The sequence below is a fragment of the Melozone crissalis genome, unplaced genomic scaffold (genome assembly GCF_028551555.1).
Source record: "Melozone crissalis strain CALT ecotype California unplaced genomic scaffold, PUWL_Pcris_2 ptg000006l_1, whole genome shotgun sequence".
Taxonomy (NCBI): Eukaryota; Metazoa; Chordata; class Aves; order Passeriformes; family Passerellidae; genus Melozone; species Melozone crissalis.
Window position 1 is genome coordinate 53,191,726 of NW_026535784.1, and position 16,440 is coordinate 53,208,165.

The window sequence follows — 16,440 nt, forward strand, 5'->3', positions numbered from 1 at the left end:
TTTTTTTTTTTTTTTTTTTTTTGCAAGGCCGTGTCACATTTTTGCTGCTCTGTGGAATGGGTGGAATGGCACCAGAGCTCTGGGTGACCCCACTGAGGCTTCCCCTCCTCGTCACACACACTGATGTGCACAGCACGAGTGGTGGGAGCAGGATTCGCAGCCTTGCTGCCCAGCAGATCTGGAGCAGACAGCAGGAGTAATCCTGTGTGAACAGACTGGAACAGATTGCTTCCTCCTGTAAAGAATGAGGGACCAAACACAGACCAAAACTGCAAGCGAGCTCCCGCCTGATCGGAGCGGGGGGTGGACAACTGTAGGCTGCAGCAGAAGCAGCTGAAGGCAAGATGTCGTGCTGCAATTTAATCCTGAAGAACAATCAAGCACAGGTTTTCAGAGCATTTCTTTGTCTTTTTAAACTTTATTTGCAAAAACACAATGTGGGTATAGACTAAACATTCCCGTTCATTGAGACAGAAGTATCCTATTGATAGTAGCTTAAAACAGTTCCCTTCTTGTCTGCTTGCATGCAAATTTAGGTTTTGAAATGAGTAAAAAGACCTAAACAGAAGGCATTGCGAGACAGAACGGGTGTTAACTCACTCTCATTACTGATCAGAATCCACTGGCTATCCACAGCCTTGCATCTCCTTACACCAAGATTATGGAGTGCAGAGAAAAGAGAAGATCAGAGCAGACAGATCATTTTGCTGCAAGCAACAGCCGATCTGGAGACTTCTAAGTGCAGTAGATTAAGAAAATGTTTAGTGGCTATCATGATTCAGCTAAGCCCAGTTAAGTCAGTGAAAGCCCCAAGAAGCATTTATGGCAAACACAATTTTATTATCATTTCTGTTTGTCAATGAAAGCTTGGGTCAGATAAGTGTCTTATTTTCACAGAAGTCAAATTTTTTAATCTGTTTCTCAATGCCCTTTGACTGAAACAGATGAAGCTAAGTTCCTTAGATCTCAAAAGCATTACATCTTGAATTTTTGCATCAGCTTTTACCGCAGATCCCTTTTCAGTCCCAATATTTTTACTCAATTTCCATGGGAGGAGAAGAGTTCAGGCTCTCAGCTGTTCCTTATACTGTAGCACTTTGGGCCAGTGAAAAGCTAATAGAAGCTAAATTTAGGATTCCAGCAGTAAATGTAAGGGGAGACTCAGCTGAGTATTACAAGATCCATCCTGCAAAATGGAGCTGTCAAACAAAGAAGGCTGGAGCAGTGTTATTCTGACTGTTCAGCTGCAGGAACAAGCTGGGACGGCAGGCAGGACAGAGGGATCTGTATCCAAGGGACGAGGTCAAGGGCTGGAGCAGACAGAAGCAGGTGTTGGGTCTCAGGATCACAGACCAGAGCCACACCCAAGTCCCTAGGGGAAACCTGGCTGATGGGAAAACCATCTGCTAAGGTTTCAACCCAATACCTAAATCCTGAGGGACCGACTGTGGCCAGGGAATCTGACTGCTGCTCGGAGGCCCCAAGTTATCCAAGTCAGTTTTGGAAGGGATTTGGTTCATGCTAGAAATGGTGCTCTCAGTCAGACCTTTGCACAGGCTCATGCATATGAATAAACAGGTGTAAAAACTCACAGGAGATCAGACACCTTGCACTTTGCATTGGAAAGGCACAGTATAAAGATTTCAAGTAAGCCTGCTTAGCAGGAGGGCATTAGGAGATAAATATGGAGTGTTGCTCCTGAGATACCTGGATTTACAAAAAAAATTTCTGAAATTAAAAAATATATATGCATATAAATTTATCTAGCATCAGTGTGGGAAACCTTTTGAAGTTTTGCAGAACATTAGGAAGAGCACATTCAACATGAGGAATTTTATAAAAATATCTCTCCCACCAAAAATCAAGAAAACTTTTCTAATACTCACTCTAAGTTAATCAAATTCTATCTATTCTCTTTACCAAAATAGAATTTATTTCTCTTTACCTTTGTGTGTGATATGAAACCCAGGAATACCATATGGTCTAGAAGAAGCACAGAGTAAGTCCCAAGATGTGCTTTATAAAAATAAAAACAAAGCAACATTTTATTCTTATCTATCTCTCCAAACTTACATTGTAAGTTAAAGTCTCTGACTGTGTAAAATATTCATTCAAATTATGTTTTTAAACACTTAAAAGTCAAAAATAACCATTTAAATAAATACTAGCTCTTGGGTTTGTGACTTTTTAATGCTTAAGACTATTAACAGTCCTTATTAATGTGCTTAAAGTCGTTACAATCGTTACTTTATCAGAATGGAAAATACATTGGTGGCTTCCTTCTGGTTGCTCACAGACTGACTTCTGCCATTGTGGCTGCAATCAGCTGCTGCTCGTGCTGGCACTGTGGGTGTGGAAGCCCAAGAATGAAAGTAAACGAGTGTTTGCTATGGCAGCACTGCAAAACACAGATTTTTCCATTCTGATAAAGAACACTGGGCGAGTGGCATTGCCTGTGGAGATGCTGTAGCTGTTGTGTGAATCAAGGGTGTCAGTGAGACCAGGAAAAACACTTTTGTGAAGCTTCATTCTCTCTTGGATGGGTAGGAGCAGGCTGGCCTGGCTTTTGCTTCTTCACAGCCATACCAATCTGTCTCCTCATCTGTTCAATTGCTGCTCTGCAGACTAATTCTGTCAGTTCCAGATGTTTCATTAATCTTACTATTAAAACAATGTGGTTTGTACCCATGGAGTTGGGTAATTTTCAGAAATAAAAAAAAGCATTTTCTGTTTGAAGAATCAATTCCTGAAAGCTACTCGCTGTTCATGAGTACCAGTCCCATATTAGCTGAATTTTAATTCAGTCATGGAGATTGTACTTGGGGCTCCACTAAATGTATAAACACATTTAATATAGATAAGTTTATCTAGCATGTTTAAACCTAGCTCCTTGACAATTGTTAATTTTGCATAAAGCTGGACACATAACACATTCTCATTCCAGGGAACAAGTTTGTTTCAGTTCTGGCTTGGAAAAAAGACTACAGAGAAGTGTTGTAGCCAACAGTAACACAAAGAGCTTTTAAAACTGGAAGAAACACTTTTCCCCCACACTTGTTGTGCAACCATGGTCACAGGGATTCAGATATTATCAAAAGATATCAGGAAATTCACAGAGAGGAAACCACTATCACAACTCATGTATGTAACTGAGCTGGGTTTTTAAGTAGGACATCTTGTAATGAGTGTTTCTTTTCCCCTATTTTACTAATTTAATGGCCAAAATCATGTTCATTAAGATCCAGGATACAGTATGTATAGGAAATTATCAGAGGCTTATCAGAATTCATCAGTGATAAATGTATTTAACTTCTTGCTTATCTCAATAGTTTGTGACACCCACTGAGGAGAGTTGTCTTCCAGAGGCATGGTACAAAATTCTGAAAATTCTGCTTACTGAGATGTGTAACACTTCCAAAAAAACCCAAAACCACAAAACAACAACAACAACAACAAAAAAAACCAAAAAACCCAAAACACTAGATTATTATTTAAAGCCTGAGTTTAAATCTCACATATTTCTCACAGTGCACTCTGGAAGTGCTCAGGAGGCTGATCTCAGGTTGTTTGTGAATCCCAAGCAAGAGAGAAAGGTTATGTGAGACTTGCTGGCTGAAAAAGGTTACACTGAAAGCAACACAAGATGAATTCACAAGTATGGCTTATGGTTTATTTTTCCTTGGGAGTGTCACCAGTGGAACCTTACATGAAGTCACAAGGATTTTGGAAGACTAAATGAGCTTTCCTGAAATTCTTGAAGAGCATTTAGAGCCTGATATAAGAGAAGGCAAAAGAGAAATTCCAAAGATATTGTAACAGAAACTTACAAGGATTTTCAGTTAACAGTATTATATCTAAAAAAAGGTTTTCACAAAGGTGCAGATAAACTCTATGTAAACAAAAAAAGAAGCCCAAAAATATCAGGATTATTGACCTCAATGCAAAATAGATTTGCACACAGTTGCCCTCTCCTGCTGCTTTTTCTGCTTTCTGGTGAACATCTTTGTTATTCCCTACTTCCTCCCCTCACTGTAATTCCATTTCTCTTGTTTGTCCAGGTCCTCACAAGAAGTGCAGGATAAAGGATCAGAAACAAGAGAAATACTTCAAAACCATCAGATAAATATTTTAGTGAATTTATTAACATTTGTGCCATTTGGATGGATGGAAGCAGGGGCAAATGCAAGGTCTTGCATAAACAAAAATTTTTTCTCTTTTTAAGAATATCTGGAAATAAGCAGCCAAAGCTCTGTGTTAGATCTAAAAAGTTTTCTCTGAGTAGCCATTTCATTGTGCTCATGCAAGCCAAATATAATTACTCTGCTAAATAGATAAGTCTCTAAAACCACACACTTAAACCTCTATATTCTCCTACCAATATTTTAATATCAAATTGAAATTGAAAATGTTCCACTAAACATGTTCCCTCAAGGGCTAGGATTCAGATGATAAAAGGAAATTTTTGTCAACAATTTTGAAACATTATTAAAAGGTCTTTAAAATGGTTTAAAAGGACATTTGATAAACCTTTCAAATTATCAAAAGCATAAAGGGTCAGCTTTGCAGCTGCTGTAAATTATCCCACTTAGGTCAAGGCAACAGAAGATCTTGCTTTTTTTTTGTAAATATGGTGGGTTATTGCATAACCCACCATATTTACAAAATAATAGTGATAGTTTTAAAAGGGTATTATTTCTGGTTTTTTTGCTTTAGTTTTCTTTTCAGTAGTGTTTTACAGCATTTCAGTCATGTTGTAGTGTAGGGCCTGATCAGAGAATAAGATATGAGGGTGACCACTAAAATCAATAAGAATATAAACCCCAGGAGTTTAGACTAATAAGGAGAGTTCAGTTCATCTGTAAGAATGTAAGTCTCTCAAATATGTCATTGCCAAGAAAGGTCATCTGGCATTTTTCAGTGAAATTTTGGGAATATTTTATATATTGAAAAAACAATAGTGAACTCCATGAAAACAAATGTAAATAAACAACCCAGAAGAACACCTATTTCTAGATTTTGCAGAACATTATGATTTCTCAAAGAGTTTACAGTAAGAAATGTAAAGTAAATACAACATATTGCCTGTAAAAGGCAATCAGCTTCTTATTTGATTTTGAAAGGAAGAACAATTAATAGTCCAGCCAGTCATGCCACGTCTTACCTGAAAGATAGGAAGCTCTCCAAAGCTCTGCTCAAGAGTCAATCCCAGACAATCACTTATTCTCTCTACAAAAAAGCCAGTGATACAACAAGGATTTCAAATACTTTTATTCTTGTACATAAAGGCACAGCCAATTCAAGAGACACTAAAACACCATGTTCTTCTACAAAAATATGAGAAGCTTCTCAGGAAAACAAATAATACATGCACATACTGCAAACGCACATCTTCTCCAGTGCCCCTCTGCACTTAATTCTGAACTCCAAACCATTATGCAAGTGGACCACACACTCCATATAGGTCTGGTTTATAATTACCAGAAGTGAGAAATCTAGACCCCTCTTAAGTACCAAAATTGCTTTAGAAAAGATCTTATTAGGAATGTGCACATTCAGCAATTGTTTCAGAAGTACCAAACACAGCAAGAACCATTTAGTAGCCTTCAGATATGTACATGTAAGTATCATCTCTTTCCCATTGCTCCTTTTAGAAGCTTTCCTTAAACAATAAAATTATTGTCTCTATGCTTTTTTCCTCTTTATTCCCCAAATGAACATATTCTATCTTTAGCAACGTTTTATATCTTGTCCTGTGTTGATGAATTTAAAAGATTACTATTTCTTTTAATACTCACATAATCATACCATAACTACAGTATAGGCAAAGTAAAATTGAAGATGCTCATTCCTAAAAGCCCCATCATGCCAGTACAGCACATTGCCAGAAGAGAAAAAAACTGGGAAGAAAAAAAAGAAGCCCTTTAATTTTAGTAAAATAGTGTATGGAATAGAGGTGTAAACCTGTAATTTGGAAGGTAGAACATATATAGCGCTTTTGCATTAAAAATGTGTACATGTCTGTTTAACAAAGGTAAAAGTTTATTTAGTTTCAGTGTCATTAGTAAATTCACACATTCCCCAGGGGAAGTTAGGCAGGCTGCTTATTTTTGGTCTCCATTTCTGATACTTCCTCAGGCTTTCAAACTCTTTTCAATAGAGTTACCCTAAACCCATTCTCCTACAAGTTGTACAATTTTCAGTCTCTTAGTTCTTGTAATTAGTAACATGTCATTAGCTCCTCAATCAACAGAGAATTTTCCTTGGAGACTTTGAATTTCAAATGTGGAAATCAAGCAGAAAACTTCTTTTGTTGGCATAAACCTTTCAAGATTTCTGTATTTATCATCAAGTTCATGGAAAACCTTTACAGGAAATCCAGAACTTCCCCATGATAAAGTGCAGTAAATTACAATTCTGAATATCAAGTACACATCCGTTATTAGACTTAACATTAGCGTTAATTCCACGGCTTTTCCAGCCAATACTGTCTGTGTAAGTACAAGCAAGAGTGGTTGCAGATTCCTTTCCAGCCATCTCCTAAAGAAGGAGTGTTTCAGGTCATTACTGGTCCCTGAGATCTGTTCTCTCCTGTTCTCACTGCATGTCTTCAGGCCAACTTTTCTTCCCCTCTATTGGTTCTCTCCCTCTGTGTCTCTTCTGCCCTAGGCCAGCCGTCATATTAGATGGCAAGTTGGAATATTAACAATAATAATATTCTCTGTGAGATTATGCAGAGGTGTTCACATCCAGAAGCATCATTGTGTCTAAGTGAAGATAGAAAGTAAAAGGAAAAATTTGGTCATGACTTGTGGGGAAAACAAAAATTCAGTAGCGTATCAGTGACCTCTGAATGTATGCAAGTTCTAAACAAACATGCAAAATTCTGATAAAAGCAGGTCTGTTTCTGCAGCATTGCTGCTGTTCTGCTCAATTAAATATTCAATAATTGCATTCTCTTGCTTCTTGCAAGGTGCAGGGACCCTGCTCTCTGGACGTACAACCACTTAGCAGCCAGAAACATTGGCCAAGGCCAACGCTAAGGCAGAGCACGAAGTCATAAACATGCACAGATGTTACTATTTGAAAACATTAAAGAGCTACTGAAGTTCCTGAGCACTTCTCAAGTTGTGTTGATTTCAGCAGTAATGAGTCATAAGGGAAGAAGACACTACTAAAATTACATGCCTGGGACACTTTTCTTTGCCACTTACATTTAGGAAAAAAACAACAGTGTCTTTAGAAAATCTTAATGGGGAGGAGAACACTATGGAAATGAATAGATCTGCTTGCTTGTGTTTATGCAGTAAAACAAATACAATCCTAATGCATTACACATTTCTGATGATTTCATGGAAAGCTCAGGAGATCCAATTTCGCAAGTATCTAAAAAGGTTAGTGCTGAAGGTTATGGGAAGTTATGCAACTGATTATTTTAGGGAAAACTTTATTTCATGGAATTTGGGGCAGTTTTATAAACATAGCAAAGAAAAGGAGACTACTCACATATTCTGTGCCTGTCCAGCACTGATGAATTATTGCATTGAGTCTACTGAAATATTCAGTTAGGTGAGTGAACATGCTCAGGAGGTCTTATTTTTTTTTAGAAGACCCTGAACCTTTGCTGAGTTCACTTTAGTAGAAGCTCAAGCCTACTTCACCATGTAGAAACAGGGATTTCATTATGAGCATGAAAATTTACCGCAGAGTGCTGATATACTTACGCTCAGGCTAACCTTTCTGTAGTTACCTCACCCTTCTATTACCGAAGAAAGGACCCTCAAATTAAGAAATGCAACCTAATGACTCTGTTCACCTCGGCAAGTATAATTCAAGGTTTCAGAAAGCTGTCTTTAGGGGAGAAAGCTGAATCTCTGATAGAATCCTGGCCCATTATCTACTAAAGAACTGTAATTTTAACTGAGGCAGAGTAGAGCTAACATCATGCATTTTACATTTTTACCAGTGGAAGGATAAAGATGCCCAGAAAAAAGAGATAATTTAAGCTACCACTAGGTTTCTAGCTCAAGGAATAGGGTACCAAAACTGGAAGAAAGTAAAACTTAATGAAAATAGAAATTTCAGATTTTTTTCCCCTTTGCTGTTGCTGTTAAGCAATTCTTTTCTTCCTGTTTAGGAATTGTCTTTGTAGAAACTACATTGTCTTAGACACTTTCTCTCCAGAAATGCTCTCATCTTGTCCTATTCCTAGAGAGAACTACTCAAACTTTGCATTAAGTTGGCAGGTATCAGTCTCCACCTCCTTGCTGGGCCCAAACTCAGCTAATGAAATGAACCAGTGCAAGTTCCACATCACCTTTTGCAAAAGGATCACTTATATATTTAACTATGCATCACAGTATCAGTCTCCTCTACCCACTATTATTTGCTGAGGTTTGGCTCTAGATAGTTTGATTTCTAAATTTAATTAAATATATTTAGTTTATATCTAGAAATATGGAGACTTATGAAAGTCATGGAGAGGTTGGTTTGATTCAGAGGGTTTGAAATAAGGTGCAATCCTCCAAAGAATAAGGGAAAAAGAATGCAGTTTTGTTAGTGCTTATTATTCATAAACGAATCTACACAATAGCTTATAGACCATGAAGATTATGATATAGCTCATGAGCTGCATAAATCTATTAACAGACATGGAAAAGTACCAATGTCAAAAGTATCAATGTCATTCTCATGTGGCGACATGAGAATGTGGCCTCATGACAAAAAAGGCAGCAGTGGGCAAAGAGTAAAGCACTGAATTTCCTCATGTTTAAAAACTTAGACGTGAAAGAAAAAGCCTTTCACCTCTTGGCCCATCTGTCTGTGGAGATAGGTACATGCAAGCCTTGCAAATCTTGGCAGGTTTCTCATGAAATGCAGGGCTGAATGTTACAGAAAGTGGTCTTTCAGGTACAACTTGTACAACCATTTTCTAACCAAGGCTCTTGCTGGAAACCTTTTTGCTCCAAAACATTTGGGCATCACAAGGTTTGGTGTTGCTTTCCAAAACAGAGGGAGACCTCACAACAGTTTGAAGTGATTCCCAGCTGCAGTAAGGTACAGAAAGCTGCTGGGAAGAAATGGGCCTGCTGCATTTCTGTTGATAAAGTGAATATATTTGTTATTAAGGGACTTGTAGTTGATACTTATTTCTGTTGCACTGAATTATCTCCAAGCTCTTGATATTGAATAAGATAACAGTGAATCAACCAACTATCTCAGAAATGTCCCAAGTCCATTATGAAAAGGAATGTCATCACATGACTTTTTATTATTTTTATTTCCATTTATGAGAAACTGTTGACTTTATTTGTAGTGAATTATAAACATTAGCTTGTTCTTATAGAAGAAAAAACCATGAAAATTAAAAATTTATACATTGAGCTGCAGTTTTTAGATCTTGAAGCTCCTTCTGACTACCAAATTTGTATTTATAGGGTTAGCATCCAAATATGAAGATTTTTGTCAAGAACCCACCCATCTTTGACCCAGAACTCTGAGATTAGACTTCACACATATTTAGTGGCTGGTCACTTAACATTGGCCTATTTTATGCAAATAGTCTTCCATTTAAATAACAGTTATTTCCATTTATTAGAGTAATTCAATTTTCTAAGGACAGCCTAACCATACAGCTGCCCCATTATGCCATGAATGAATGTCGTCAAATACTTGTAATTACATTTAAAATCTGTGGCTGCTATTTAGCATTCTGTCACACCTGCAGCTCTATCAGTGGCTCACAGATAGGAAGTACAGAGATCCATGTCTTATCTAGAGAGTATATGGAGTACGTCCCTGTTCTAACCAGGATCACTGTATAGGTGCATTTGTAATGTTCATAAAGGGAAAATTACTAGAGCTTTGATGAAGAAAAGTTGAATTGACAATCATTTCACAGACATTATCTATAGGTAGTTCAGCAGAGGTGAATCTCTGTAGTATTTGCACAGTATTTTAGAGGGTCCTTCATCCATGTGTACAGTGAGCCTGGTTTTGCTGCAGGCTGTTATACCACAAAAGAGAGGTGCATTCACAAGGCCTCAATTTCTCAAAGGTAGGAGAGAATATCCTACAGGTCTTTTACAACTAAGCTCATCTGAGACCTTCCTCAAGAGGTTTTTCCTTAACTGGAATTTGTTACAGGCTTATTGAAGCTTGTGACTTCTTCTACCAGCAACACTGTTCAAGATGCAATAAGAGAGATTCTCATCCTTCTGTTGACTTCATCCATCTGAAAGGGCCACATTCCTTCCTTTATTCCTTATTTGGGGCTCAGTTGAAAATTTTTTCAATGGTCAGAAACAAAGTTGTCTTCTGCTTAGTAAATTACAGGGGCTGCAGGATATTTACACAAGGGCTTTGTTAGTTTATTGATGCCAAATCAATAGAATTATGTAAATCAGGAGAATCGTGTGAGTTTTCAAGAATTTTAATACAAATTGCCATAACACTGCACTCTGAAGAAGGCAGCTAGAAGTTATTTGGCTGTATGTGCTAAACACAGCAAGTAATAGTACTTTAAATACTAAAATACTGTGATGGAGTTTGTTCTCCATAAGTCAAGAGAATCTTTCCTAAAAGCATTATCTCCATATTGGGCTATTCACTCTCCAAACTCATGCAGAGGTTCAATCCCAAATTCAAAGCACCTACAATCAAAGATGGGCAACATGAAATAGAAGGGAAAAGGAAGAAAATACAGCCATCCTCAAAAGCCTTTTCCTTGAATATTACAAACTAATTCTTTATGTGAGACATTTTATTTTTCACCAGCTAGGAGGCATGTGTAAGTCTTCCTCGTCCCAAGAAGGATATGATCTTGTCAGGCATCAGAGAGGCACAAAAGTAGCATTCATCACATTTCTTTTCATTAGAGAGGCTTAAAAACCACCACTGATTTAGCTGAGGTAAAAGTACATAGGACAAAAGTAGAGCTTTGGAGGAAACTGAAGTAATGAATAGAAACAATTTAATTTAGCAAGGAGGAAAGAGACAATAAGAGGGCTGAGGAGATACAATAGTCTCTATAGATGATCTGGAGAGATGTAGGAAAGCTGGAGACAGGAGTCCTGACAAAATGGGTGATGAGAACCAAGAGTGGAAGTTGCAGGAGATGGGTCAGAAATAAGTCACCAATATAAAATGGTCATGGGCTCACATATGGGGGAACAGATAGAAAAGCCACACCACTCTCAGTGTGAAAAGAAAGGTACTGAAAGACATGCTGTAAAATTAGGCAGAGGGGTGGGCAGAAAATCACAAGAAATTTCATCAAATTCTGCAAGGGATAGTATTTTGAAAGGAAAGATAGGATTGAAAGTGGCAGTGGAATAAAGGAGAGGGAAAGAGTGGAAGACATTCCAAGCAATTCCAAGATTTGGCTGGCTGAGAAGAGTTTCAGGAAAATATTGAGACTGAAAGTTGATTAGAAGTGACTCAAGATGGAGTTACAGAAATGAATTAAATACTTCTGTTTGCAGAGCCAAATAACTTAGATTTCTAAAAAGATAGAGCAGTGTGAATTACTGAAGGTAGGCTTGCCTGCAGCTTGGGGTATTGTGTAGGTAATTTTGTGGCCCACAACATCTATACATTATTTAATCTGATTGAACCACTCTTTTTAGGTTTCTACGGAAAACAACGTGTATTTAATTTCTAATCATCTACCTGCAGAAAAAAATACCTGTGAATGCATGTCACTTCCCTTTGTAAATGCCCACTACATCACACATCTCTGCATAATTTATGTTTGCTCTCCAAGCTTAGTTTTGTTGATGACAAATAAAAAATCATCACCAAGATGGTGCCTGCATGACAAAATTAGTGTGCAATACAATAAAGAATGATTTATCTCTTCTTCTTACAACTGTTTATGCATTTCAACAATTTTTAAGCACAAACTCCATAAGGAAATGTTGCAGTTGAGTAAACAACTCCTTCCCCTCCCATCATTGGGAGGAAGGTAAGTCCCATTGACTCCAGCAGAAAACAGAGCCAGACAAGCCCAAATATTTTTTAAGGCCCTGCCGGTCAAAGAACTGGAAAATTATGTGGCTTTGTCTTGGGTCAGCTCTGTTGTGGGTCAACTCACTCTGTTTTGGATCTGCTTCATTAGGACTAGACCAGCAAGGAGACAGAGGCACCATCACCCCCATAACCAGAATACCTGACACCATTTTCTAGTTTCTAATTTCATTTCCTACAGCCCAGCAGGGACATTATAATGCACTAATCTTCTGCAAGCTTAGAATAAACTGCTGCTTTAAAATTTAAATAACATTTTTCAGCTTATATCCTACTATTAGAAAAAAAGAATTGTGAAATGTGGCTTTCTTATCTTCCCGAAAAGTTTAATTGATTTTATGGAAATGGAGGATTGTACCTTGAGCACTCTGGCTGCAAGCTTGAGAGAAGAAAATTGGTTAATATACTGTACTTACATGACTGTAAAGCATTTGGCTTATTTCCACATTCTGAGCTACCATGTTCTTGCTGATTTCTCAGAATGAGGAGTATTAAACACATATTTTAAAAAATTTATTGTATTAAACACAATGGGCTAAAATAGTATTTAAATAATTAAAGTTTATTTTTAAATTATCATTTTTTTAATTATACATTTTTAAAATTATACATTTTTTATTATCTATAGTGGTTAAAAATACATTCTGCATTTCTCTTCAGCTTTATAGGAGTCTATAGGAATGACTCTTTAATTAACCGGCATTTTAAATATGGACTAGCCAGCATCTAAACCTTAAGCATCATTTTCGATGATCTGGAAGAAAATACAAAGTGATTGCTGGTAAAACTTGAAGAGCATGTAAAAATTGGTAGAGTGGCAAGTAATAAGGCAAATGTTCTGTCGAACAACCTGTCCCAGCTAGCTAGGTGGCTTCATTTGAACAAGATAAATTTTAATAAGGACAAATGCAAAGGCATAAATCTGGGCACAGGGAATGCAGGTCATATTTATAGGATGGAACACTGAAAAAAAATTGATTCTGAAACTGTAGGGGGACAAGGAACTGTCTGTGAACTCCCAGGGCAATGCTGTGTCTAAATGAACTTTTTTGATCCTTTGGAAAGTAAAGGGACATTGAAAAGAAGCAGATTATTTTCATTATTTCCAAATTCAACTCATGTCACCAGTGCTAGAACACTCTGTTTAGTCTGGGGTTTGAATTTTTAGAGACATATGAAGAAACTGAAAATATTTAAAAGTCAGTTAAAGCATATTTTGACACCAGAAAAATCTGCCTTAAAGCCGGATAACATCAATATGCTTAGTTTAATCAAGAGAATGCTAGAAGATACTTGTTCATCCTGAAAGAAGCTCTGAGTAAACCAGCAGAAAGTATGGAAGGAGATATATAAAAGTCTTAGGAGTTTAGAGGAACTGGTGGATGTGATGGATACAGTATTCATATAGGTAGATGGCAACTTAAACTCATAAACAGTTCAATTCTGTAGCAGTAGAAGGTGTTTTCACTTGCTTCCAGGGAATATCAATATGAAGGGTATAACTTCTCTTAGAATGAGAGATTGGAAGTGGTAATTTCCCAGAAATCAGGAAAACAGCCAACACCAGAGTTCAGGAGAAGGCATTGCCTTAGCACCAATCATGTTCAGACAAGACAGGAAAGACACCTGAAAACAATCAGCACCTGAAAACAATCTGAAGAATATATTTTCTTTTACCATCCCTTCATAAAGGAGGGACAAAGGAATATCGATCCAGTCAAAGAAGGATTAAGATAAAATCAGATCTGAATGGAGGATGAAACTACATATGGAGACATTAAATGGGGGATAAGGCATTGGAGGTGTGGGGTTTGGGTCTGTGGGGTTTTTTAAACCACAATGTTGGAAATAAAGAAGAATACAGAGAAAGCTGAAAGGATGATTCCTTTAGAACCACCTTGCCAAATATAGCCAATATCAATTTTCAATAAAAATTAAATTGCTTGTTTGCTTGAAAACCAGCAACACTTACTGTATTACCCCACCAAAAAAAAAAATTAAAAAAAAAAAAAAACAAACCTCCATAAACTTGGTGTGCCTACTATCAATTTCTTATCTCCTTACATACAGGAAGAGAGAAAATGTTCTGTAATATCAGGAGAAGTTTTGTGCAACAAATCACAGTCTGTGTGAGCCTATATGAGACTTCAAATAGTAATTGTCTTTTTAATCAGACAGCAAAACCCAACATGTAGAATTAGAATGAAGTGTACTTGTTTACACTGCAGATACCTGTTGCAAGATAAAGATCATGTGCTTGATTTTCCATAATCTGGAATCTATAAATCAAGATTCAATGTTTATTTAAAAACTGCGTTTCAAAAGTGATGACATCAGGCAAGAGTTCCTCAGACATGTTATGCAGGAAGCCAGCCTCCATTATTTTTCCAGCTATGAATTCAATGAATCTGTGAAAAATAGAAGCATTCCTAAATCCCACTGCAACCGAAAAGATAAATTGCAAAGGAGAGAAACCACAGACAGACTGTGTACTAAATGAATCCATACTTCCTGCAGAAGGGTAGGTGAGCCAGCTTTCTTAAAAATATATTTTTTGAGAAAACTGGAGGCAAGGAAAACTCAGAAGGGTAAGAGGGATATCAAAAATTAAAATGAACATCCATATGTTTTCATGTTTCTTCAGATTGCATCTAATAATTCCAAGGACACTCATAATTAACCAAGGATAGCTCATTTCCTTTCAAAGTGCTGTACACACAGTGACTAATCACCTGGAAATACTTTTAATTTGTTAGGTTTTCAGCATCAGCTTCATTTTTAAAGGTTTAAATATTGTTTATTATTAGCTAGAATTATTCTGTGTGATGTTTCCAAATAAATTGGTTTTGTACCTTTAAAACCTTCTCTGTTAGAGAGAAAAGTATGAAATATTAATCTGTAGTAATTTACTTTAGATTATGCTGATTTTATTTTGTCAGATACATGGCAATATTTATAGCAATAAGTAATAATAACAATGTAGATAATTTCTGCAGGGAGAGAAAATATGTACGGAGGATAAATCTATAATTATGTAAAATATAAAATGCAATATTTTTAGTGACAGCAGGTTCCATGATAAATAGCTGGTAGGAAGCAAATTGGAAAGAGGAAAGGGAGCAAAGATAAAAATTATCAAATTATTTAGGTTTACGGCAAAACCATTTTCTTCCTGAATATGAACTTATGTTTGAAAATAAGACATCAGTTTATATCAGTGGCCCTGAATTTAAAGCTTCAGAGATTATTTTTATCAAAAATCATCTCAGAATTACAGCACACGTGAAAATAATTTTGAAAAATATGAATGCGTAAAGAAAGTTCTTCTTCAAATTTCACATTGTGGCAATTCCTACCAAAACCAGCATTACTTTCTGTGACTGCAAATTCTGCAGAGCTTTTACCTTACCCTTTTCCCAAGGATTTTCAAAAACATAACTTGTTCCTTTATTCTCCTCTCTGAACAAAAAAAGAAACAGCATTTTCCTGACATCAATTTTTACCTCTTCCGTGATGATTTATAAGATTGCAGTTTCCCTTTTATTCTGTCAAACAGACATCTGTATTCTCATTGCAGCTGACCTCTGGATGCTCCGTGGGAAGCAGGAAAGTTTGATACCAGCACTGCAGGGCACCCTCTCCTTACAGAAGCAATGACTGCTTGAGCAGCAGGAGACTCTGTGAGAAACATCTTAATTCCAATCATTCAAAAGATGACTTCTTCATCAAAATGATCCTGGAGCCCCTGATCTGATTCTTGAAAATGAAAATATTGAAGGAGCAGTGCTTAGTCAAAGAAGGATTTTGTTAGAGCAGATGCAGCAAGCAGGGCCTTATTTTTCTGGGATGCCTCCAAGAAATGAACCTGCAATTCTTTGTAAATTGACCACACTGTTTTTACCTCCAAACTATTATTTTAACCCAGGTTAGACTTACTCTATCTGCACTCCCTAGTGCATTCCTATCAGTTATTAAATAAAAAAGAATAACCTTGGAGTGGTGTCATTAAAGGCATTGCTTCTCACAATATATTTGGAAGTCACACAGCAAGTACACAACAACGAAAGGTAGGAAGGTACGCAACAATGAAATCCTACAATGAAAGCAACATTTTCTGAAAGCTTTTTTTTTCTAGTATATTTAAACAACTAACATTTTAAATTAAGAGGTTTCAGGCTTCCCTTAAAGGTTCTTCCAAGAAAACTGTGCCCAGGCTTTTGGTTTACTTTGAGGGAAGTGGGGGGTAAGGTGGTTTGTTTGTTTTTTTGTTTTTAATGGGGAAGTAGAGGCAAGAGCACTATGTGGCCACTGCAGGAAAGTGCAGCAATGACATCACAGCAAAGCTACCTTCTGCAAAGTTGCAGATCAATCCCAAAATGGTATTAGCTCTAGCAGACACTTGGGAAATAAAAATAT